Genomic DNA, 26,193 nt, shown 5'->3' on the forward strand with positions numbered 1-26,193 from the left:
AGGCATGCAAACATTTTTATATAGTCAATGACAATGGTTTTAAATGGTAATGGCTGTGTTATAGGCTTGAGCTCAGAAATCCAGGACAAATCTAGCTGTATACATGCTTATTAGAGGCAAATATTGTGTTCAAAATATTAATGATACCACTATTTTAGAGTGATTTTTAAAAAATTTATGATACTATTACAGTTTCCAAAAACTTCTTGTGCATTTTCACAATGTTTCCAGTGTTGTCTCTGTGGACACCTTGTGGAATTGTCTAATTTAAGCCAATAGTTGTCTTGGAAGATATTTAAACTTGGAAGGCATCAAGGATGTTTGCAATTCCAAGATGACTTTTCTAAGACATCCTCAAATTTCTTTTGCTTCCAAGAAGTTATAGATATATTGTTCAGCAGGTGAGAGGGAGGAAAGTATAACTTCCTACATAAATTCACCAGTTTTGGTAACACATCTATGCCTGGATTAATATGTTTCATGGGAGTATGCTGTGATCATAGATTTCAACAAAACAGGGTCAATTCATATGTGAAATAGGCATAGCAACTGCTGTTTCTCAGTTATTATAAATCATAAATAAAGAGTAAAACTCATAGAACAGATTTTGATATGCAGTAAGAATCCTCTTACTGTCCACTTGTAAAAACTTCATGTACATAATCTCACTGGACTGTGACATGTGTTTTTCTAGGCAACACTCATCAATAGATCCTGATATACATCCATCCTTTTTAAAAACATGGATCAATATAGGTCACTATGGGCCATCCGACATTTAACCTGAATCAGTTTGTGATACTGGCATTGACAATTCCTTTAGATTTTATGGGGTTGTACATCCCTCTTGCCTAAACATATTGTTCTCATTCTGTCTCTCTGGCCTTCAAGTCAATCATGATGTGGCTATTCCTGGAGTGGTTTCAATTTAAACAGCATCAGTTAGTAATGTTTGAGTTGAATTCATTAGGGTATCTCCTGAGAGTTTTGACGGGAGATGTGTGTGTGTGTGTTCCTGTGTCAGTCAACCATAGCCTTGTGTCCCTGAAGATGGAGACAAGGACACTAGGAAGTGGGAACTAGAAATGCTAAGTGACACATGTCACCTGCTCTGCATGCTGGCCTGGGGTGGGCCCTAGATGTCATCTTGCTTTTAACAGACAGGCTCCCTTATTGCACTGACAGCTGCTCTGGGAATGTTTGGGGGGGATATGACAGTAACGAGGCTGGTCGCATGTGTGTCCCAGACCACTGAGATAAAAGATGTCAAGTAACTGAAGAAACCTACTCATTATAGGCAAATCAGAATCAAAATGTGCTCCATTGATTCTGGATTCCATATAAATTGGAGAAGAATGTAAATAAAACCAGTCAGTATATCTTCACTAAAATGAGAGTGACTTAGTTATTTTGGCTGTGTTGTCCTTTCTACTCTAAGAATTGCATGGAGTAGAAAGGACACTTGTGTTGCCACTTTCATGTGTCCTGACTCAGGAGTCCTAGGTTTTCACTGGACAGGTATGCAGGGTTGCACCAGTGTACAGTGTGTACCCAGTAGGTGGCTACCATCAGAAGTCTAGGTGGAGGGTCACAGAAGCTTGCTCTTGTTTTGTTATAGCGACTATACAGGAATCTAAAGACTCAGACATGCTTTTATTTTGTTTTTTTAATCTGCATTCCTAAGTCTGTAGAGATGAGTCCTGTTTAGATTCTGGTTGAAGGGCAGAGTCCCAAGAAAGAATAGGGAAGTGGACAGGGAATGGGTCAGAAAAGGGCCTCAGCCCTAATCTGTTGTGCAGTGTCCTGGGTGGTGAGACCCCAGGTGACTGGGCTCACTGGGCCTGGGTTTATTGGAGGGACCCACTGGAGGTGGGCATGTACTGGACACAGCGGAGCAAGGACCAGAAGTCAAGTGCAGCAGCAATATCTGAAAGATCCTGGTGCTGGTCCAAGGACAAAAGACCTTGCCTCAGGCACTGGTTTCTGAGTTCCACACCACATTAAACATTCCTAGGATCTTGGTAGGGTCCTCTCTGTCAGACCCTAAGACCCTAAGGAAAAGGGGCTCTCCCACGCATGGATGGGATTAATTTTTCCAACTGTGCTAAGTGGTCTCAAGCAAATTTGCTTTAATTCACATTTGCTTTGCTTTCATGTCCTTAAATGTTGTATGCTCCATGTGTTGTAAGATCCATGTGTCTTTTTTAAAAGACTTATTATTTATTTTTATTGGAAAGTCAGATATACAGAGAGGAAGATCTTCTGTCAGATGATTCACTCCCCAAGTGGCCACACACTGGCTGGAGATGGGCCCATATGAAGCCAAGAGCCCAGAGTCTCTTCCGGGTCTCCCACATGGGTACAGGGTCCCAAGGTTTTGGGCCGTCCTTGAATGCTTTCCCAGGCTACAGGCAGGGAGCTTGATGGGAAGTGGGGCTGCCAGGATTAGAACAAGCACCCACATGGAATCCCGGTGCATGCAAGGTGAGGACTTTAGCCACTAGGCTACCATGCTGGGCGCAAGATCCATGTGTCTTTGTGACATTAGTCAGCTGAGTACCTGGCAAATGGGCTCTCAACAAATCCTAAATATACTTGTTAAGAATAAATAACTGAATGGAAATACGTTAAAATTTGTATGAAATCATTGTTCTGATTTATGCTGGGGAAGCTTTGATGTAGGGTGGCGTGTATAAACATTGACACTATTGACATTTTCATCCAGACACTTCTTTGTGTCTGTCTGTATGAAGTCTTATAAGTGTTGTGTGTGTCATAGACTGCATAGCAGCATCACTGTCCTCTGCTTAGCTTGTGTATGAATAATCCAGTATCAGAAAATTGAAAGTGAGTTTCATATAAGAAGTGGGTTTTCCATAAGCATTTCTTTTGAGATTGGGGTGATCTGCCAACTAACGTTATAATTGAGTTTTGTTTGACTGGAAGTTGGTGACGTAAGGCAGTGACATTTTAGGTAAAACATTGGGCTTGGATTTACAAGATAGAGGATTAAATTCTGTTTGTCACTTTCCACTTCTGTAACATCTTCATTTTTTTCTCTGAATTGGCCTGTTTGTATTTTAGTCTTTTGCAACTGCAAACCATAATGCTTAGTGAAATAAGCCAGTCACAAAAGACAAGTGTTTTGTCTTTCCCTGATCTGTGATAATATTCAGAGTACAAAAATGGTAATCTATGTCGGTGGGATTGCCATCTTGAGGTTTAATCATAGTTTGCAGCTTCTGTCTCCACTCTTCAGAAACAGTGGGCTTTTTTCCTACTTCCTATTTTTCTTTTTTAAAAAAAGCCTTGTTTTTTTATATTGGAAAGGCAGATTTACAGAGACAGAGACAGAAAAATCTTCCATCTGCTGGTTTACTTCTCAAATGACTGCAATAGCCAGAGCTGAGCTGACCTGGAACCATGAGCCAGGATCACTTCCAGGTCTCCCATGCAGGTACAGGGAAGGTCTCAATGTTTGGTTCATCCTCCACTGCTTTCCCAGGCCACAAACAGGGAGCTGGATGGAAAGTGGAAAGTGGAGCTGCTGGGACATGAACTGATCCCTATAAGGTGCTTGCAGGTAGAGAATTAGCCAATTGAGCCATCGTGCCAGCCCTTCTATTTCCTGTTTGTTAAAATAGCTACTCAGTGGGTGTTAAGCCTGTGATTGCAAAGTAAAATGAAAGTATGCCATTGTAAAAATTGAAAAGAAATAAAGAAGTAAGGAAGGATGAGAGTGAGTGGGAAACAAGGGCAGAAGGGAGCACAGTGTGGAAGGAGCACTAGGCTCCTAAATCTATATTGTGAAGTATATGAAATCTCTTTACATAAATAAGTTTTAAAAATCCATGTATAGTCTTCTTATAATATGCATTTCCCATAACTTTTTGAAAATTTCTCATTTTATAAGTTTTTATACCAAGATAAACTTATCTTTAAAAAAATAAAAGTTCTGCATACTTTGGTGATACATGTGAAAATTAAAATACATAGAATACCTATTTTATCTATTTTTTATGTACATACATTCATTGTCTGTTATACATGGAGTATCGTTTAAGATGCAATTGCCTCTAACAAGGAACTGAGTGGCAAAGACATATGAGGACAGGCTGAAACTGAGGAGCCCTTTTTTCTCATATGGAACGTAGGTCAAAACGTGGACTTGGGCCAGGCATGGTAGCCTACCGGCTAAAGTCTTCACCTTGAACACACCAGGATCCAATATGGGCGCCGGTTCTGATCCTGGCAGCCCCACTTCCCATCCAGCTCCCTGCTTGTGGCCTGGGAAAGCAGTCAAGGATGGCCCAAAGCCTTGTGACCCTGCACCTGCATGGGAGACCTGGAAGAGGCTCTGGGCTCCTGGCTTCAGATGGGAGGCCACTTGGGGAGTGAATCAATGGATGGATTCCCTCCTCCTCTCTGTATATCTGACTTTGCAATAAAAATAAATAAATCTTTTTTAAAAAGCCCGCTTACTTGCATGATCTGAATCAAGTGACTTTTCCTTGCAGCTTCTTGTCTGTCAAATTATTAGAAAAAAAATGGGACTTCAAAAATCTGCCCAACAGCCACAGGTGAAGGAATCGAGTCATACTCAGACTTTTCAGGAAAGATGTGAGGGTACCATAATGTGGAGGAAGGTGGTTAGTGTGATCTCAGAGGCAGAAAGAGGCCTGGCCTTGTGGAGGTGACACAGTGCCATCCCTGGCTGAGCAGCTGTGGGTGAGATGGAGACCCTGGTACTTTGGCCTCCGTGGTGAAGGTGTGCCTGGCCACAGGAAGCTGCTCATTGCTATGAGTAGTGGGTCCTGATGCCTGATGATCAAGAAGCATGATTGGATATTATGATCCTTGGCGTATGTGCCTTCCAGCTTAATGGGAAATACAAATAATGAAGATTTGGTAGTGAATGAACAATGGCTGAAGAACAGATTTTTGTTCACATTTGTTTTGTTTTCTGTACTGCCCGCCCCGGTGGACTTCCAGGAGTTCTACTGTGGGCAGTGATAACATTTCGTCTCAGTTCTTCAGTCTTACATATCAGTAGTTCTTTATAAGTTAAAATACAAGTTGATTGTATTCAAAACCTTGTCTATAGCTTGAAAATGATGTTTGAAAACAGGAATATTCTACACTTAGATTTGTTTGGTAATGTAAACACTTATATCAAGACTAAAAAAAATGAACACATTGGAGGATTGGTTCACCATTCCAACCCACAGCAGCAAGGCTGCTCCGTCAGGATCACCTGCAGAATGTGAAGGCTGCTGTGCCAGTTGAGCCCTCAAGAGAATCTCATGTTAGAGACTGGGGCTGAGCTACAGGAATCTTTATTTATTCTTAATCCAAGAAATCCCCAGGCCCTTTTAAAGTACAATAGGTGTTTTTTTGTTGTTATTTGTTTGTTTGTTTGTTTGTTTGAGAAGCATTATAGCAGAACGTTTGAGATGCTTGGAAATTTTCCCTTAAATGACGTGGGTATTTTTAAAATAGCTTTGTGAGGCTCTGAAAAAGTTGTTAGGCCAGTTGCCTTGGAGCTTGAATTTATGTATGGCACTTTTTTTTCTTGTGTTCCTGAGAAGTCAATCATATTTGTGAATCCATAAGCATCAAAGCAGCGGGCTTGTGTCTGTACTACATGTTTAGGATTCTGCTTTGCCTGAAGAGCCTCTGATGTGATTATAACCCCTCCATCAGCAGGCAAAGAATTTTGTGCAGATTTTGAAGGCTGACTCTTGCATTCCTGTTTTGGGCATGCTTTCTGCATGCCTTTGATGGTGCACACCTGCTGCAGTGGATAAAGCATTCGGCATCACCTGCTCTTCCATCAGGCATCTCCTTCCCCACCTTGGATAAATAAAGGACGTGGTAGAAAAGACTGTTCAGGGTGCTGTTATGCCTCTTCCTTGATGCCATTTTAAAATAACCACACCTAGAGATAGTGAAATAATAGTGACAACGTGGAAAGATCATGGACTTTGGATCTCTATTTGCATTACTGCTCTGTTGTCTCATTCATTCATCCATTGAGCTAGCATGTATTGAGCATCTAGAACACATCTGAGGCACGTTGGGGTGCAGAGATAGCAAACAGGAAGCTGTTGTCAAGGGAAGCCGACAAGTCAGCAATTGCACAGAGTGGCGAATGTTCCAAGAGATAGAAACACAAGATAGAATTCAGAGGAGGAAACATAAGATGGATATGGTGATGGAATGGGGCTGGTTGGTTCAGAGACTACCTGGAGCAAGGTTGGTACTAACTTAAATTTTAAAGAAAAAATAAAATGAGACGCTAAGTTTGGGCATTTGGCACAACAGTTAAGGTGCTGCTTGGGAAGCCAGTTCCTGTTTTGGAATGCCTGTGCTCAGGTTCCAGCACTGCTTCAGGTTGCACCCTCACAGGCAACAAAAGATGGCTAAAGAGCTTGGGTCCTTGCTAGCCATGCAGAGGTCGCAGATCAAACTCCAGGCTCCCAGCTGTGTACTGAGCTGGAACGGACAGGCCAGAGTGGAGCCTTTAGTTGGAAATTTTAAACTAGTGTGATCAAAACCCATAGGCATTTTCATGAAGATTTGAGATAGGAGACAGAACATCACCTTATCAGCCTGAGCTTGAAGACAAAGCACAGTGGCTACCAAGGGATACAAGTGGTCTAGGCAGAATTAAAGTGCACCAGACACAAGCAGAGGTCGTGACAGCAGGACTCTGTTTTGTTTTGGCACATTCAAATCATTTTGTTGTACAGTGACATAATAAGTTTGTTCAGAGAGTGTTTATTTTTTTCTCTTTTTAACTTGAAACGCAGATTTGCAGAGAGAAGGGGAGAGGAGAGGGAGTACTGAGAGAAGGAGGGAATGAGGGAGGGAAGGAGGGAGAGGTCTTCTATTTACTGGTTCACTCTCCAAGTGGTCACAACGGCCAGTACTGAGCTGATCTGAACACAGGAGCCATCTTTTCTACTTTTTGGCTGTTGAATAAATAATGGTGCTTTGAACACGTGTGTAGATATGTACTTGACTGCCTGCTTTTAGTTCCTTCTGAGATATGATCAGAAGTACAATTGTTGAACCATATATTAAAGGATTTTAAAACCAAATAGATTATGTATATTTAAGAACAATTTAAAATGTAGATTTAAGGGGCATTGTTACTTTTTACTATATTATTTCAAAATTTAAATTGATCTGTTGCAAATAATTGCAGTGAAAAGAACAAATAAAATTAAAACAAAGCCAACAGATCTCAATATCCTGTATTTTTTGTTTTCATTCAGTTTTCATTCCACTCTGATATCAACAAGGACAAATGATATTGGGACTTTTAAGAGTACGTTCTCTCAAACATTAATTGAATTGTAGCTGGGAACAGACAAAACACTTTCAAAAACAAAGAAGCATCCACGCTGTTTGACAGTTACAATTAAAATTCGCGTTGGTCCCTACCCAGGGCTTGTACATATGAAGATCTTTGACATCCTGGTGGCTTTGTGGGAGATGTGAAGATTATCATTTCCATTTAGGATGGGCCTTATCTAGAAAGAGTTGTAACATAACTTCACAAGTAAGATTTTATTATTACTATGTCTTAGTTCCTGTAGAGGCCTTGATATGACTTTACTCCTATTTCATTTTTATATGCCTAATTCTTGTTTGTAATAGATGAGACAAAGAATCTATGTTAACTACCACATAGTAGAGTGCACAAAACAAACCAAAACAATGTGCAAGAATGAAACTTACCTTATGAGTTCATCATTGTTCTAACTCATGTCTATGTTCCTGTGGCACAGCAGTGTTCCCACTGTTACTTTTTGAACATTATGGGTAGTGGTGCAGGAAGCCTGTGATTATGAAGTGTTTGGAAATTATGTAATTGCAAAAATTAAAGGAAAGAAGGAGAGGGGATTTAGGGAGGGAGAGAATGAAGTATGATTATCTCTTAGAACTCTATGAAATACGAGAAAGCTATCCTCTTTTTCTTAATAAAAAGCTTAAAACAAAGAATTTGTTCAATCTGCAGGGAGCCTGGATCTGTTTTCCAGCAGAAAAATTTAGGGATCCTTTGGGCAGAGAGAAACCTCTGTGAAATTCTCCAAATTCCCATTGGCCTAATGAGGCTTGCATGTGGCAGGCAAAAGTAGGGCATCAGTGGAATTATGACAGACTATGCAAATATGTTGGATTATCACATTGCTTCTTCAGGTCTGTACAGTTAATATGTGTGAAAGAGGAGCTGAGTTGAATGCCATCTCCCCAGCATAAACACTGTTATATTCTGTTGATACTTTTCATGGAGGAAATGATGCTGGTCAACAACATGCTTTCCTGTTATAACAGGATGCTTTTCCAGCTCTACCACTGAGCTTCACTATGTGCCAGGTAGTGACTTATTTAGGAGGTACCAACAGGATGGTGTTAAACAAGAGAGAGAAAGTCCATGCCTGTGTGAAGATGATACTTTGTTGAGAATTTAGGCTCTCCTTTTATCATCTATTCTATTCTTAGGGACTAAGTGAAATCTAGGGAAGACCTGGCCATGTCAGTCTTAATTCACTGTTCTATGCTACTTATGGGAGGCTGCTGTCTGTAGGGTGTTTATAGGGAGAAAGCTCAAATGTGTAGAGATGGATTGGCTCATTGCTGTAGGGGTACATGCTGAGTGTAATTCTTGGCTTAAGTATTAGGAATTCGATTTCTGCTACATACCTACCCATTCTCTGAGATACAGATTTTGTTAACAATGAAATTGACATCTTGATCTTTTTTTGACTCTGAAAGTTTTGAGAATCTTATTTCTCATAGGTGTAGAACTTGGCCAGAGAAAATGAATGCCTGTTAGTGTTGTCTGCCCAACACCAATTTCTTGTGAATGAAGCAGGAATGTTGTATTAGATCTTTAGGGGAGCAAAACAACTTTGGGTTATTTTTAGTTTGCTGCTGCTCTTTTTTAAACTGTGTTTCTGAACTTTACTATCATTTATTTTGTTCTGTGAGTCTGGATTTAGCAAGCAGAGGTCGAGCTTTAACCATCAAATGCAGACAGCTTCAGAATTAAGCACTAGTTATAATGGATTTTCACACCGACAAGTCACAACTTAAGATGTGCAGGAGCTTTTTTCATTTGAGAAAAGAATGTTGTAGAAATAAATACTCATGAGACCTTGAGGCAATGGTATGTGAGTCCCACTCATTCTTTTATTGATAGTTTAGTACAGGAAACATAAAAGGCTCTAAAATCTCAAGTGAAATGGGATTTTTATTCGAAATTAATCTCTTTCATTCAAACTAAAGTGTGTAGATGCTGGTGCCTTCTTGATCTAACAGAAACTGTCCTTGAGAGTTTAAAAGAATTGTGTCCAAAATGTCATATGTTTAACAATGACTACAGTAATTCCATGGACTTCAGGGTATATTTTAAATTCATAAAAGTAAAAATATGAATGATCAATATTATAATGAATGAAATATATGGGTGATTTGAAGTTTATTAGAGGTGTTGAAAAATTAGATTCTCATTTTGGTCTCCTGGAAAGATTTTCAGTACATTGTGTGGCTAACTCACAGAGCAAGCCACTTCCTTCAAAATCACATTTACAGTTATATCCAGAGTAAGAAACTGCCATCACCCCCTACTTCTCCATATTCAAACAAGTGGAAAATGGACATGGAAATTCTGTCTAGAGAACTGGGACAGCTAATTGCCACTGAAGGCTCTACTCTTGCCTGTGGCTGACCTGAATACCCATAAGCTAGAAAGTTTGTTCCATGTTAATTTATTTTAATTTAATTTTTAAGAGTTATCTTCCATCCATTGGTTCACTCCCAAAATGGCTGCAACAGTGGGAGCTGTTAGGAGCGAGGAATGTCTTCCACATCTCCTATACGGGTGCAGAGGCCCAAGGCTTTTTACCATCTTCCTGCTGCAAGAGTGTTTGGTAGGATACAGATTGCATCTGTCCAGATTCTCTAATTAGAAGTACAGTTTTAAGAATTAATAAGCAAATCTTCCATAATTACTGTGTTAAGCCAAAGTAGAAGGTCTCAACAGATGCTGTACATGTGTCTTAGTACACAAGGGTTTGTACTTAGACCTTTCATTACCTTGATGCATATGCAGAGGCACTAAGAGGGCATCAGGGGAGTAGACACACTCAAGGGAAAAGACGGATTCATCGGAAGGATTGTTCATTCATCCCTGCAATTTGAGAGCAGGAAAGATTCAGTGATCAATGTGTTCTTTCTATAGATCCAGTAGTTCCATGTTTCAACTTTCCCAGAATGGGACATTTTAGCCCATTATATCTGATTTGCCTACAAATAGGCCACCTATAAAAACTGAAATTTAACAATAGATGCATCATTTATAATTGTGAAATAAATACTTCTAGAGTTCTTTTGAGAAAACAGATGAGTGATTAGAACATTTGAAAATATTTTGTCATTTTTGTAAAAATGACAAACTTTACAGCAACATTGCTTTCACTAAATGTCCAACTGATGTGCAACGTAACAGATGTTCTCATGAAAGTAGTGTATTTCAAATAATCAATGTTCATAAATAAATATGTTGGAACAACCTCTGCTGGGTAGTAACGTATAGTGTCCTGCATTGCTGCTTCAAAAGCTGTTGCTGTTTCTTATTTTGTTAATGAGTTGTAATCTGTGTCTTGGGCGGAAGGTAATTCTGTCCACTCCAGAAGTGGCAGAGGATTCACAATCACACTCTGGGTTCACTTATTGGTTATTTACTTTTGGTATGACTAGCTCTTCACTGATGATGCTTGTTGCTACACCTTTGAAATATTGGTTTCTAAGCTGCAGCCACCACGAATCAGACTAAACAAATGTCCATTGAAACGAAAAGCTGTGGTGGAGAAAACAAACAAGATAGTTGTATGATTATTGGCTCAATACTAATGCAATTGTGGTAATAAATTGGTTAGATAATAAAAATTTCATTGTTGAAATAAATCGCATTAGAGCTGAACCACTTGGCCACATTCAATGATAGATAAGAAATAAAGAGAGTATCTTACTGAAGACGTTGGTTATCTTTAAGAATTTCCATAAAAATGTTTATAAACACATTGGTTGTTTTCCAAATATTCAATTTCTATTAGAGATAAAATGGCATTTCTCTTTGTCCACTTGAATAATTGATATGTGTATCATAAATGCACAAATTATGTACAGTTTTGTAAATGAAGAAAACAATTTCATCAGTTAGTTGAATTTCAAAAGAGACAGCTGCTTGACAGACCTTAAAAGGTGCTAGGAGAAACCATAAAGAGGAATAAATTGTAACAATTTCAGGCCTACTACTGGCTATGATGAGGTTAGACTTGGCATAAGTGGCCACATTATTCTCAAACAATCGTCACAGTGGTGATGTCAAAACAACCCACTTGGACGAAGGTAACCAACATATTGCCAAAATGTAACTTAATCCTCTTTTGTTTAAAGTTATTCACTCTTTTCCGCCAAAAGCAATTGAATAGCTCATGAAGCACATGGGTATCATACAATGTGTGAAAAGATATCACATTGACCCAATGTCCTAAAGTAGAATGGTTCGTAAAGTGCAGAAGATACTATATTGTCCCAGTGTCCCATTATAGGACAATCTGCATTTTCATTTGAAATGGCAACAATGATATTATTTTATTTATTTATTTATTTAAAATCGGTTATGCAGAGAGAGAAGGAGAGATGCAAAGAGATCTTTCACTCACTGGTTCACTCCCCAGATGACCACAATGACCAGAGGTGGACCCTGCCAAAGCCAAGAGCTAGGAGCTTCATCTCCATCTCCCAGGTGTGTGGGCCATCTACCACTGCTTCTCCAGGCCATTGATAGCAGCTGGGCTGGAAGTGAAGCAGCGGGGGTAAGCCAGCCCCCATGAAGGAATGTGAGCATTGCAGGCAGGAGCTTGACGTGTTAGGTCACAGCCCAGCTTCCAAATCTGGAGTCTGGACTTTGGTAGATCTTGGATGTACCCTTCACATAACAAATTATTTCACATTACCTATCTAATAGTTTGAACACTGATGTTAATCCTAACTGAATCTATTTCTGGTGCTTGCTTACTCTTTAGACTTTGTTTTCCTAGCCTTCTAGCATAGCTCATAATTATTTTGTCGAAAGCCAGACATGATGTGCTGGATAATACAAACTGAAGTAAATATGCCATTAGAGTGAGGGTGAGGATTTGTGTTAACTTGGTCACAAGCTGTGTTGTGTTTAATCTGTGCTCGAGCTGCAGGTTCTAGAGGCTTCAGCTTTCTCTGTACTCTTGTGTTCGTCTTCCCTAGTGACGTGTGTCCTGCAGATCACTCCCCTGTGACTCTGCTATATCGGAGCCCTCCTTGTCTGCTGTTGTGATGCGAGGATATGGATTAAGGGAAGCACCTTAGACTATTTCCATTTAATTTTAATCTTTTAGTAGGGCTGCATTATGAGATTTTGCAAGTGATTTCTTTGTTTTGTTTTTGGCCAGTTCCCATTTTCTCCTCCTTGGTGATGCTGGTAGAGCTTGGGAGGGAGACGTAGCCTTCCTCAATGTGAGATAAGGGCATGGCTGGAGAGCTGTCCTCTGCGAGACAGAGCACTTGGGGCATATCTTCACGCTGATTATCTGTCTATCCAGTAATGGACAGGTGCTCCCAGGTGTTCCTCAGTATCATGTTGATCCACATATGACCTCTGGCAGTTTTCCAAAAATGACCATTGGTGTGTTCCTCAGTGCTGATAGCTCCGGCTAAGTCTACACCAAGTGAACACATCTCCTGGGTATGTCTCTGGATGCACCTGTCTCACAGATTTCAGGGTGATGACTTTCCTTGTGACTTGATTCTGTGCTTGGTTCAAGAGACATCACTGATGGTCAGTTTGTTTACCTTTCTTCTTGTTGTCTAGACAGGTGTCAGTTACCTCACTTGTGGAACTGACATGAGAGATTTCTGGGGTAAGCTTTTGGGGGACCTCTGACTGGACATGATATGGATGAACGAGCAGACAGGGAGGGGAGTGTAGTCCCCAAATGCATACCCTAGAGCTGTCAACTGAGCTGCTATCAGGAGCACTTCAGTGTACACTGCCTATCAGGGACCTCAACGGGTTCCATGCGAGGAGACGTGAGCATGAAGCAGCAGCTACGGTAGAGTGGGAGCAGGATTTCTGCAACCTCCCTTGGAGGAGACGGCCTTTCCATTGCCACAACTGAGAAACCAACATCGGGGCACGACTAGGAACTAAATTCCAAACTCCATTGTAACTGCTAGTTTTTCACTAATATCTCCTTCTGATCTAGAATGAGTCAGGTGGTCCAGAACTGTTTCTCAGGCATTTTGTTTTCCATGACTTTACAGTTCTGAGGCAGTGAGGTATTTTACAGAATGTTCAGTTGGGGTAGGTTTTGATATGGTTTGTTTTGGCTAATTGGGGATTAAAGATTATGTGGGAAGAAAGCCACAGAAATGAAATGTGCTCATCACATCACTCCAGGCACATGCTACCCACATGACTTGTGACTGATGCTATAAACATTCATCACTGCCAATATAACGATTTTTAGATTTGGCCACTCAAGTCATTCTGGCCACCCTCCTTTTCCATACTCTTTGGAGGTTCATCATTGTTCATAGCTCAAGTGGGGTGCACAAATATTTCTGGTGTTATTTTTCAGTAAGCTTATAAATAAGGCAGAGCAGAGAGCTGCTATTTACCAGTCCATGTGAAATCTCAATGTTAGCAAATGCCCACATGCTAGTCAACAGCAGGATTAGACAGGAAAACAGCTCCATTAAATAGACAGCAGGGACACCCATAATTAGAAGAGGGTTGGCCAGCAGCTTGTTTGGGGTCGGCACCTGATCAGAGAGCGACAGGTGGTACAACACAGTGTATGTGAGCCAGTGCCGGCATGAGGGGGCGTGTGTTCCCACTGAAGGACTTCAGCCCAGTGAGCATTCGCCTAGGCATACAACACAGCCCAGCAAGTTGGACAAATGAAAGAAAAATCAATTTTCCTCTTTTGTTCGATAGAAAAACTCAATGTTCTTTTACTTGCTTCTTTTGCCACATGAACATGTGACAGGATGGGCAGGTCAACCCAATGAATTAACTTCTAAGGCCAACTTCAGCCCCTGGGTCCTCTTTGCTAAACAAAGAGAAGTGGGAGGTTGAAAAGACAAATTGGAAACCTTCTTCTGTCAACCAAGCCTTCTCAGGTCACATCAGATACCAAGGAAACCAATTTAATTTTGTGCTGTTTCAAGTCAGAGGCTCTTTTTACTGCATAGGTTATTGCTACTGTAAAATGCATGTTAAATCAGTTGAAATTCCTAAAGTAATTAAAAAAAAGTAGAAGGAAAGGTGGTTTTCTGGCTGCTGAGTTTAGATTTCTTTTCCTGATATGTTTTCCCAAATAAACTAATATGAATTTTCTCCAGCCATCACATCACACTCTGTTAAAAGGGGTATCCGAAAATCAAGTTAGCTACTCAGACAAGAAGTCTCACACTTCTAGTCAATCAGGAAACATTTGTTGCTGATGTCGACTTTCTAGACTTTCTGATTCATAATATCTTTGGAAGAGATGGTTGTGTATAAATCTGGGACTTCTGTTTAACTTTCTTTGATTATGCAAGCAATTTGTATCTCTTATGCAAAAACTGAAAACCACAGGACATGAATGTGTGGACTATCTTGTAAATACTTTTTTCCAAGAAACAGTCATGAAAAATTCTTCAGCTTTGGATCCAGTAATGATTCAAGTGGGGAACCTGTTGCTCATGGAATTTTCTTTTCTGTGGAGGAGACAGCCTTCCCAGTCCCTCCCGTGCCTTCAAGGAGCATGTGTTGATGGGTCTTCACACTGTTCATGGAAATTGTGCATTATCAGAAACTATGCATGCATTTTGACATTTTTGCACCAAAATAAGCTTGTCTTTTCATATTTTCGAATTTTTATTTATTTTTTATTAAATCTTATTAATAGAGACCAGATTTCATTGATATCATTGATATGATTCCAATTTTACAGTGATAGTTTCCTTCCCTCCTCCTCATTCCTTTTTTGTTAAAATTCATTTTCTGATAATATACTTAATAATAACTTTATAATCAATAAAGTTATTTTTGCATTGCTTTTTTCTGCAAGGTTTTTGAAGCACTTTTGTATGTTTTAAAAGACTTAGCAGGTGCTATGGAGAAAACAAAAAAGGGACATCAAGAGGACACAGAGGAAAGTGTAGCAGTTTAGGAGTGGAGGAAAAAATCTTACTTAGGAAGTGATGTTTGAGAAAAGACTAGGAGTTGAGGAGGAACCCAAGGAGTGCCTAGGCCCTGAGGTGAATTTTTGCTTCTTTGTTTTTTGTTTATTTTTAATACTTAGAGTGGGATGAGAAGCTTCAGAGGATATTAAACACAGGGAAGATTCAATAAGCCAAATGTCTGGGAGCTCACTTTGGCTGCTCTGTGAAGACAGAGTTAGCGGAGCAAGAGGGAAAGAAGGTAGACCAGTTATATGACTCTTGATAAAGACTGTCTTGCAGGTGGTAACAGTTGCTTGGGTGCTAAATGTTTGATGATGAGGTTGCTGAGGTATCCGGAGGGCTCGACTTGGAGAGTTGGTTTAAGTAAGAAGTCGGTCTTGGCTCAGTTTTGCATCTGAACAACTAGAAAAATGGAGTTGTGGTTTACAAAGATGAGAAAGACAGTAGGGACATCTTTTACATTTGGACCAAAGATAAGAGTTTGATGTATCAACTCATAATTTTATATCCTTCATGTATTCTTTCCTTGCAGTCTTAGTTTTCATAAACAATGTACTTGCCACTGAGGGAAGATCATGTTATGTCATATGCAATTATTTTTATTTGTGGAGGGCTAAGAAATTCAATATGAATGTAGACGGCCAAGAAAAGATGGAAATTGACAATATTTATTCTGCTGGAAATTTGTAGGTCTGTAAGGGAGCGGCACAACTCATTTTATCTTTTGTTCGATTTCAATTCCCATTACAATGTTGAAGTCCCTGCTTGATCTCCTGATCTGGCTGAATATGTCAAATATTTTTGCTAAAGTTTTCTATGTACATTTCCTCATTTTATTCTCACTTGTGGTCTGCATAATTGGGTGTGCTTTGCTTTATTCATCCTCAATAAGAACAAATTTATTGAGCCTGAGGACTTGCCAATAATGAGGGTGTTTTTTTTTTTTTTTTGCGGGGAGGGGAGTGGTTTTTATTCCAGAGAGAGAGTGTCAGTGATTTTTGCCTTGGGTGTGTTAGTATTTACTCGACTGAATCAATTTTTTACTCATTCCATAGCTGGAACAGAAATCAATTGGGCTAACTTCTAGCTCAGTGCTTCCTTTGTTTTAGTTTTGCTGGCCTAAAATAAGATAGTTTCCTGTATCCACCATTGGAACAAGTAAAATGCACAACATCCTGTAATGTCCTGACTTTGCTGACACTGGCTGACTGTACCATGGCAAGGCTTGTGCGGTATCTTACTTGCTTCCAGTTTTCTGGGATTTGCCATGTTGGAATCCCAGGAGGCACCCAGGATCTTTATCTCCAAATCAGTCTGCTTGATGTGAAGCTGTGTAGCAGGTGCCCTTTCACTGTGGCACGCCCTTGAGATTTCCATGTGATATGGAAATCCAAATGGCCTCCAAAGGGTGGGAGACTTGATTGCTTCACCATACTGTTACAGAAGCCAGCATGGTGAGAAGCCCAGGGTAGACAAGCAGTCTCCCTTATCCTTACTGTCACCTCCTCCAAATCGGAGACCCATGGAGAACACACTCCTTAGTGTAACATTTGTGTGTGTCATTTCCCAAATCTGTTTTTTTCTTTTTTTTTCTTTTTCCAATTACAGACAGACATGCAAAGATTGGGTCAGGCTTCAGATGTTTTTCGCCCTCCATTATCTTCCTCTCTGAAACCTAGCAATCATAAGATTCTGAGATAGGAGCAGGAAGGGCTGATGGTCTTCAGAATCCCACTCTCACTGTGCATGGTGAGTCTGTGGTGCCAAGCCTGCTTGTGTGAACTACTTTACTTCCAGAAGTTTGTTTCCTTCATTTCATTCCTATCTGACAGCTTGGCAGCCACCACACTGCAATCAGTTTCCTAGTTCAGGGTGATGCTGTAAGGCTTCGTCTTTGCTGGTATGTTCCTTGTCATCCCAGGTAACTGCTCTACCTGTGATGACTAACTTGGTTCCAGGAGGAAATTAAGGTTCGTGATGATCATGTTTCATGTCACTTTTACAGATACATTCCCAGATATGTTTCCAGTTTTACTTCTACCCAAGACAATCTGTCCATTTTTAAGTGTCTTCTTCTGGTTTCAATTTCTCTGCCTTCAGACAGCCAAATCCCTGAACTTGAGAATCCATTTGTCTCTGACAGAATTCAGTGCTTGTGTCCAAGCTGTCTTTCCAGAGCCACTTCTGCTTGGACAGTGCTTCCCCCAAGGTGACTCCATCTTTGCTGTTCTGATGTTTACACTTGGCTTGTCTCACATCACCTTGTGTACTCTTGCCTGCCATATGTTGACACCATGTAGCTTTGCTGAAATCTTGAGTCCTTTGCGTTTCTTGTTTCCTTAAGCTGGGATTTTCAAATTTAATAGAATTAGTATTACATATGAACATGTGAGCTGGTGAGTTTCATACATCCTTTTCCCTACCCAAAACCTACTCAGTAAGACACTCTAGAGGCAGAGGTAGGATTTCTCGTTCCAAAAGTCTGTCAGGTGCCTGTGCTGCTTGCTGGATAAGGTTCACTCTCCTAGGAATGTCAGCATTGTTGGAAAAGGAAGAAGCTGACTGGAAGGATAAACATTTAATGGAAAATGGTACAGTTTTTTTTTTCAGTGTTAATTTTGTTTGGAAGGAGAGAGTGTAATAGAGAGAGAGAAGTAGAGGTCTTCTATCTACTGGTTCATACCCCGCCTGGCTGCAGTGGTTTGGGCTGTGTCAAGTCCTAGCCACAAGCTTGGAACAACATTGAGGTGTCCTGTGTGGGTGGTAGGGATGCCTGCACCTGGTCCATCACTGGCTTTTTTCCCAGGGAGTTGATCACCTTCTAGGAGAAAGCTGGATTGGGAACTGAGGAGCAGGAGCTGCATTTGGGTACTCCATAATGGAGTGCAGGTGACCCAAACAGCTCTTTTCCAAAAAGAAATTAATTAATTAATTAATTAACAGGCAAAGTTAACAGAGAGAGTGAACTTCCATCTGCCAACTCCCCAAATGGCTGCAAGTTCCAGGGAGGGGTCAGGTTGAAGCCAGGAGCTTGGAATTCTAACCAGGTTTCCCATGTGCATGCAACAGCCTAAGTTCCTGGACCATTCTCTGCTGCTTTTCCAAGTGCATTAGCAAGAAAGTGCACTGGAAGAGGAGCAGCTCAGGCTAGAGCTTGCATTTTTATGGGATGCTTATATCAAAGACTATGGTTTAACATGCTCTAATACAATGCTGCCCTATTGCCCCAAGCAGCTCTTGATGCAACAAATGCCTATCCCTGCCCCAGTGGTTTTGACATGCAGGACTTGTTTAAGAAGTACTCATGGGCCTGGCCCAGTAGCCTAGTAGCTTAGGTCCTTGCCTTGCACGCACAGGGATCATATATGATCACTGGTTCTCATCTCGGTGGCCCTGCTTCTTGTTCAGCTCCCTGCTTGTGGCCTGCGAGGGCAGTAGAGGATGGCTCAAAGACTTGGGACCCTTCACCTGTGTGGGAGACCTGAAAGAGGTTCTGGGCTCCTGGCTTCAGTTCAGCTCAGCTCCAGCCGTGTGGCTGCTTGGGGAGTGAATCAGCGGACAGAAGATCTTTTCTCTGTCTCTCTTCCTCTCTGCATATCTGACTTTCCAATAAAAATAAAATAAATCTTTTTTAGAAAAGTATTCATGAGCTGGTTTTGCAGCAAAGGGGTTAAGCCATCGATAGCAACCCCAGTATCTCATATAAGCACCAATTGTCCTAGCTGCTTTACTTCTCATCCAGCTTCCTACTAATACCCCTGGGAAAGCCAAGGAAGAAAACCCATGTGCTTGGGCCTCTGCCACTTAAATGGTAGACTCAGTTGAAGTTCTGAGTTCCAGGCTTCATGCTGGCCTAGTTCTAGCTGTTGTAGCCATTTGGATTGATGGAAGATATCTTTCACTAACTTTGCCTTTTGAATAACTAAATATTTTTTTAAAAAGAGCTACTACTTCAAATTGCTTCCCTTTTATCAGTTCTCGGAGTAGCCCACACCACCAGCTGGCCTTGTTCTGGTAACCATCTGTTAAGTTGTTGTGCTGTTAGCAGTTCCCAAGTGTATTTCACAGGGAAGGTTTTCATTGACCACAGACAGATAAATTTGCACCATCGCTGTAAAATTTGGTAAAAGGAAATATTTTTTGCATCCTTTTTTTGTCTGAGACCATCAGGAACATGACGCATCCTCTCGTATTTGGGCACTGCCTTTTTTTCATTGCTTCTGCCAATGACAGATTTGTGAGACTTTTTTTTTAAACCTTCTGGTTAGCCATTGTTCCATACCGGTGCTGTTGGAGATTCTGGGTAAAAGAAAAGTTGATTTTTTTTAGGTCTCTTAATCTTCATCAGGATGGCGAAAGCCATGCAAATTGAAAGCCTAACAAGCATTGGAAGTTTTTATTCTAATCACATGGGCGTTTTTGGTTTTGTTTTTAGGCTGATGGAGGAGTACAGCTGCTCAACTGTTTGCTGATCACGCAAAGTAGGCAACTGTAACCCCACAACACACACAAAAACCAGGAACACTGGGCCAGAGACGGAGACAGTCAGCAGGCCAAGAAGGGGTGCTGTCTGCAGCCTCCAGTGTTTCACCGACCCTGGCTTCTTATTGACTTTCTTCCACTGGCAACAAGAAAAACATTTTTTTTCCTCAAATAGACTGGTGTTTATGTAACTAAAAAGAACTGATTGAAATGTTTATGGGAACTTTCCATTAAGTCACCTGTGTCTGGGATATAAATCAAAACAACACCAGTGGCATTAAAATAAAAGCAGAGAGTTTTGTTTTGGTGCAGAGTAGATCCAACAATTGGGAAAAGGCCAGTTCATCTGGAGACAGAACCAGTGCTGTGCCTAGACACTCGTAAGTGTGGGCTTCTGTAGCGAGGAGGAGGGGCTGTATGGAAGCTTAGGCTTCTTGTAAAGGTGATAGGAAGGACAGAAACAAGTTTAGTACGAATAGAGGTGCTTGCGTGTTGGGAAGTCTAGTGGAATGTTCAAGTGAGGAGGCAAACTGACCCCCTGGTTGTTTGTCAAACCTTGCCAGCTACTACTCTATTCCAGAAAATTGTTCTCAGCAGACTTGAGCTCTGACATGGTGCCTGCATGGCAGTCTATCCCTGTTGGTAAAACCTCAAGCTGAGAAACGGGCTGTGCTCCCTGTTTGACCTTTCTTTAGCCGAGAGAGAGAGAGAGAGAGAGAGAGAGAGAGAGAGAGAGAGAGAGAGAGAGAGAGAGATCAGTGCTCCGTTTGACCTTTCTTTAGCCATTTGAGAGAGAGAGAGAGAGTGTGTGTGTGTGTGTGTGTGAGATCAGCATCAATCAGAGTGAGTGTTGGGGAACTTAGGGCCTATCTCATACAGAATGTTCATTCAATGAGTAGTATAGTTTAGCTTTTGAATTATCTGAGGCTGAAAAAATATTCTTGTTGCTGAAGAACGTGTCTCAGGTTATAGGGAAATAACATCCTGAAATTCAGGCCTGAAACAGGAGTAAGGAGAAATATAAATGGTAAAGAGGGCCTTTACAAAGTACAATGTGTTTTGTTCCTTAGGATTTACTTAAAAATCATTCATCTAAAGCAAAAGAAAAAAGAAACATCAAAAGGCAGCATTGAGATGTTTGCATTTAAACATAAGCATATCAGTAACTCTGGCCGGTGTAAATGGATCAAATAGCAGAGCATTAAAACACATGTAAATTTCTATTTTTTTCTTCATGTTGTTGATTTTGTTTTGTGGCTTTCCAATTAAGAGGATGTACATACAGTATCTGTATAATGGATACCATCATATCCAGTGGCATGTTGTTTAACTTCATGGCATTGTAAATTTCTATTTTTCTTCCTGTTGTTGATTTTGTTTTGTGGCTTTTTACTCGGGGGGATTTATACCTACTGACATACCCAGATGTGAGGATATGGTACAGTGTGCATCTCTACTTCCGGATCAAGGATGGACACTCAGTGAAGCTGTTCGATGTGTTTTGACAATGGGATGCTGGACTCTGCCATTTCCATGCCCACAATGATGGACTATGACTGTTTATGAAGAACTATGCTGATGTAATGATATGAGAGAACTCAGTGTTGGGGTAGGGGAAATCCCAGGGCCTATGGAACTGATTCATAAAATGATAATCATAGTAATTACAGAAAATAAAACTGGGAAAAATTTGGATTCCTACAGCCCACATGGGAGATCTAAGTTTCAGGCTTCTGGCTTCACTGTGGCCCCGCCCAGGCTGTTGTAGGCCACTGAAGAGTGAAGCAGTGGGTGGAAGATGTCTGTATCATGCCCTCTGTTTCTTCCTTTCTGTTACCCTGTCTTTAAATTAAGTAATTAAATCTGTAAGAAAATGAAAGTTTTCTCTTCCCCCGAAGCATGCATGAGTGTTTCCTTTGCGTTGCAGGTGTTTAGGGGTAGCCTCTGTCCCATTCAGGCTCTGGGGCTTCTGTTCAGCAACTGTGGATCTCATTTGGCAGTCTCAGCTTGTCACAGGTGAAAGGCACCCAGGCATGTATTCTGTCTCCTCACTTAGAGATGGAGAAACGGGCAGATTCTTAGCCTCGTGGTTAAGCTGTTGGACACTCGACAGGAGCACATTCGAACAGGAGCACCTGTTTCACATCTTGGCTCTGCTCTTAATTCCAGGTTCCTGCTACTGCGCATCTTGGGAAGTTGTGCTGATGGCTCAGGTCATTGGGTCATGTTTTCTGTGTAGCACACCCACCTAGCCTACAGCTTTCTCCACTCCCTGAGAGGCTTCCGGGCTCCTTTAGAAGAGGGGAGGGGCCTGATGGTGCCTATTACAAAACCTGGAGCTTTGGTTGTTGCATGCAGTGTCACCTTGAACACAGTAAGTGCTACACAGATGGGCGTCATGCATGGATGTATGTTACTGTTGGCAGCCGCTCTGAGTCCCAGATTTGTGTTTAGTACAAACTCAAAACTGCGGTGCACTTGTAGCTTCGCCATGGGCTTCAGAGTCTGAGAAGGGTGAGCCTGGCCACCTTGACTTGCTTGGTATCATGATGTGTTTTCTTGTAGCTTGGGACAAGTGTGGACAATGAATGTCAGTTACAGACAACCCGGCAAGCATAAACCCTGCTCAAAGTAAAAGCCTGTTATCTTTCAATGCAGTCTTTGGAAATATTGTCAAATTGCAGGTACATTGACCACGTAGTAGGAAAATCTCCCTTACAGTATCTACCTGTTTTCCACATTTCCATGTCACTTTACCACATAATGCTTTAGGGTGTATCTCTTATGAACAGAGGTGTTTTTTAAAGATTTATTTATTTTTATTGGAAATTCAGGTTTCTAAGAGAGAAGGAGAGACAGAGAAAGAACTTCCACCCACTGGTTCACTCTCCAAGTAGCTGCAAAAGCCAAAACTGAACCAATCCGAAGCCAGGAGTTGGGAGCCTCTTCTGGGTCTCGCATGCAGCTGCAGGGTCCCAAGGCTTTGGGCCGTCCTCGATGCTCTCCCAGGCCACAAGCAGGGAGCTGGATGGCAAGTGGAGCAGCTGGGACATGAACTGGTGCCCATATGGGATCTGGGTGTGAAGAAAGCAAAGACTAATAGAAACAAAAATACTGTAATATTTATGTACTAAGGTTAACCTACTGCTTCTTCTGCTTTGAGTCTCTATAAATTTTTGTGTGTTTCCATTTTAATCTCTCTTCTATTGAGTGCTATTCTAAAATCTTTCATAATTAGTATGATATTTTCTTGCATTTTCTGTAGATTTATATTTAATGGTGTACACTGACATTTATAATTCTTGCATATTCATTTTAAATTGTAGCATTGCTTATTTTTTGCCTTCCTGTTTGTCTTAACTGCTATTATTCTTGCAAATTATTTTTGGATGCTTTAGTTTGCTTTCCATTCATGAGAGGATTTTGCCTTTTTTCTCTTCAGTATGTTCTGTGTTTAAACTTATTGCTGTTTTGGTGATTTCTGCCTGTTTCCCGATAGTTTTAAATGCTTGTTGGAAAATATTTGATTTATCTTGCATTGTGGCATTAATTTTTTTCTCTTTGGCTTATTGGAAGTTTTTTTCTTTTTCTTTCTTTTACTAGCTGAAATGTTTTATTCTCTGTGTTCTTGTTAAGTCATCTGTGAGTCACTGGGTTTCTGATTCAGGAGCAGATGCTCTGGCAGCGCAGAGAAGTTCCTGAATGCCGTTGTTTTGTTTCAGGTGAAGGCAGAAGGTGGGGGAGCAATACTGCTTTTTATTTTACTTTATTTCTGCACAATCTCTTCTTTTCCCATTTTACTTTTTTTCTCCCCATGACGTATAAAGTTTCCAAGAAGTTTCCCTCTTTGCTTGTTCCCGCTCCAGAAATGATTCTTGTGTCCCCTTCCCTTTCTGCTCCATCCCACTTTGAGGCCCCTTCCTCTGGCTGGGTTGTGGAGCGTCTGAGTACAAGACCAGGGCCCAGTATTCTCGCACTTAAATGGTGAGATTTCCCTTCCTGCTTCCTGGTTTGTTTGTTTTTTTTCTACTCCATCAGAGTTTGCTGCTTTCCTGCCCTTTTATTCAAGAATTTCCAAGATTACCTTACTCTCTTTTGCTACTTGTTGCCCTGCAGGTTTGCCATGTCTGGTAGGATGGGCTCAGCCATACCTCTGTTGAATTTTTACTTTACTTAAGGCAATATAAGTATTGTATTCATGGCTCATGGTATTGCTAACAATATGATGTGGGTCCTGTGGGATTCTATCTGTACTTTGTTGGTCATGTTGTTTTTGGATGGATGAACTGGTTGTAATCTTCCTTAGTCTGTACACAGTGGTAGCCCCCTCTCATGAGGAGATCAGGCTGAAATTCTGAGAGACTTCTGAGTATTTTAATGAATGTATTATCATTTAGGGTTAGATGCTGTGATTTTGTTTCAGCAGACATCAATTAATTTTACATAACTTCTGCAATATCCTTTAAAATTGTACAGTGTTCTTTAAAGTCTGAAGCACCTGCAATTTCTTTAAAATTTCATAGTGTTCTCGATTTTATGCTGGTTTTCTATCATTAAGAATTATGCCAGAGGGGCTCAGCGCTGTGGTCTAACGGCTAAAGTCCTTGCCTTGCACGTTCCAGGATCCCACATGGGCATTGGTTCTAATCCCAGCAGCCCCACTTCCCATCTAGCTCCCTGCTTGTGGCCTGGGAAAGCAGTCAAGACAGCCCAAATCTTTGGGACCCTGCACTGTGTGGGAGACCTGAGAGAAGAGGCTCTGGGCTCCTGGCTTCGGATTGGCTCAGCTCCAGCTGTTGCAGCTGCTTGGGGAGTGAATCAGTGCATGGAAGATACTTGTCTCTCCTCCTCTCTGTGTATGTGAGTTTCCAGTAAAACAAACAAACAAACAAACAAACAAACAAAAAGAATTTTATCAGAGTCTCATTTATGGAGTTCTTGTGAGGATTAAGTGAATGCGTATATGTAAAACTCTTCCAAGAATGCTTGGTACACAGAAAACACAATGTAAAAAGCTGTCATCCTCATAATCATTTTCACAAACATTTTTTTCATCATTCCAAGCAGTGAACCCAAGTTTGGTATCTGGTTGCATCAGTTATAATCAAATCAAGTATATTTTACTTTTTGGAAATGCACAATTTAAAGCAAAACCTAAATATAAATTATTAGTAATTACCTCAGTGTTATAATACTAGCATCTCTCAAATTAATAATTTATGGACTGTTTTTCACTGCAAATCAATTTCTGGTATGATCAAGGATACAGTTTCTACAAATAATGATGATATTAAATGTAAAATTTGTTTAAATTATTGACAAAGTTTGGGTTCTTCAAATGCTACTCTTAATCATCTTTGGTTGTTGGGTTGTCTCCATCCCTGCCTGTCACATAATCCAGGTCTTCTCATAAACAGGTTCTTACTTTCTTCTCTCGGATTTAGCTTGCTGTGGCTGCAGCCATTTTTCATAAACTTCTGTCTTGTGCACTTGGTAACCCAGATGGTTATTCCAAGTCCTATGATAGAATACAACAGAGGTGTTAAGATTTCCTGCGGACTTGTCCTAAATGTTCTTCATCTGGTACCTGAGGGTTAATGCTTCGTTAGAAAGTCCTAGTGCATCTGGATTAGCTGCAGCCCCTTTGCCTAGATTGTTCCTGTCCATACTGACTTGGAGCTCAGGGATCCACTGTCTCAGGGATGCCTGAGATCATGTTTCTGTCTGTGAGTCACCCAGTACATTCTGCTGTACAGTGTCTGTTTTTTTTGTCACTCTTCCACTTCCACCTTTGGAGAATGGTTCTCATACACTGAAATCGGAAAGTCTTATTATTTGTGATGGCCTGGCATATTTTGTACCCAGTTCTTGAGATAAAAATGGAAAAAATCAGGATGTTAACCAAATGTGTATTAATATAGTACCTTAATGTAATGGGCCTTTCAAGAAAAATTCAAACAAGGAAAAACAATGAAGAAATGCATTTGGGGCTAGATTCACATTGCTTAGAGCTGAACAATTGTCAGCTGTCTAGTGATCTGAACAAATGTTTCATCTCTTGAGATTCTAGAAGAAAAATCAATTAACAAATCATGTCTTTATTCTACATACATTTTCTATCCTGAAACCATATGTCTTAAGGGAATACAATTGGGATTTTTTTGCTTTTGTTTATAATCTAATTCACTTTATTTTGAAACTTGTTAGAACCAGAAGTTGGACTCAGTTGAAGTTCTTTTCACTTCTTCCTGCTGTCTGTGACAACACAGGTGTACACGCAAGATGTTATGTTAATCAAGCTAGATAGAATGGCAACTATAGTGTGATTTCACTCATACGTGGGATATAGAAAAGTCAGAGCAACGGAGAGTGAAATGGTGAATTCTAAGGCTGAGATTGTGAAGTAAATTAAAGATATAGGTCATTGGT

The sequence above is a fragment of the Ochotona princeps genome, chromosome 27, assembly GCF_030435755.1.
Source record: "Ochotona princeps isolate mOchPri1 chromosome 27, mOchPri1.hap1, whole genome shotgun sequence".
Classification (NCBI taxonomy): Eukaryota; Metazoa; Chordata; class Mammalia; order Lagomorpha; family Ochotonidae; genus Ochotona; species Ochotona princeps.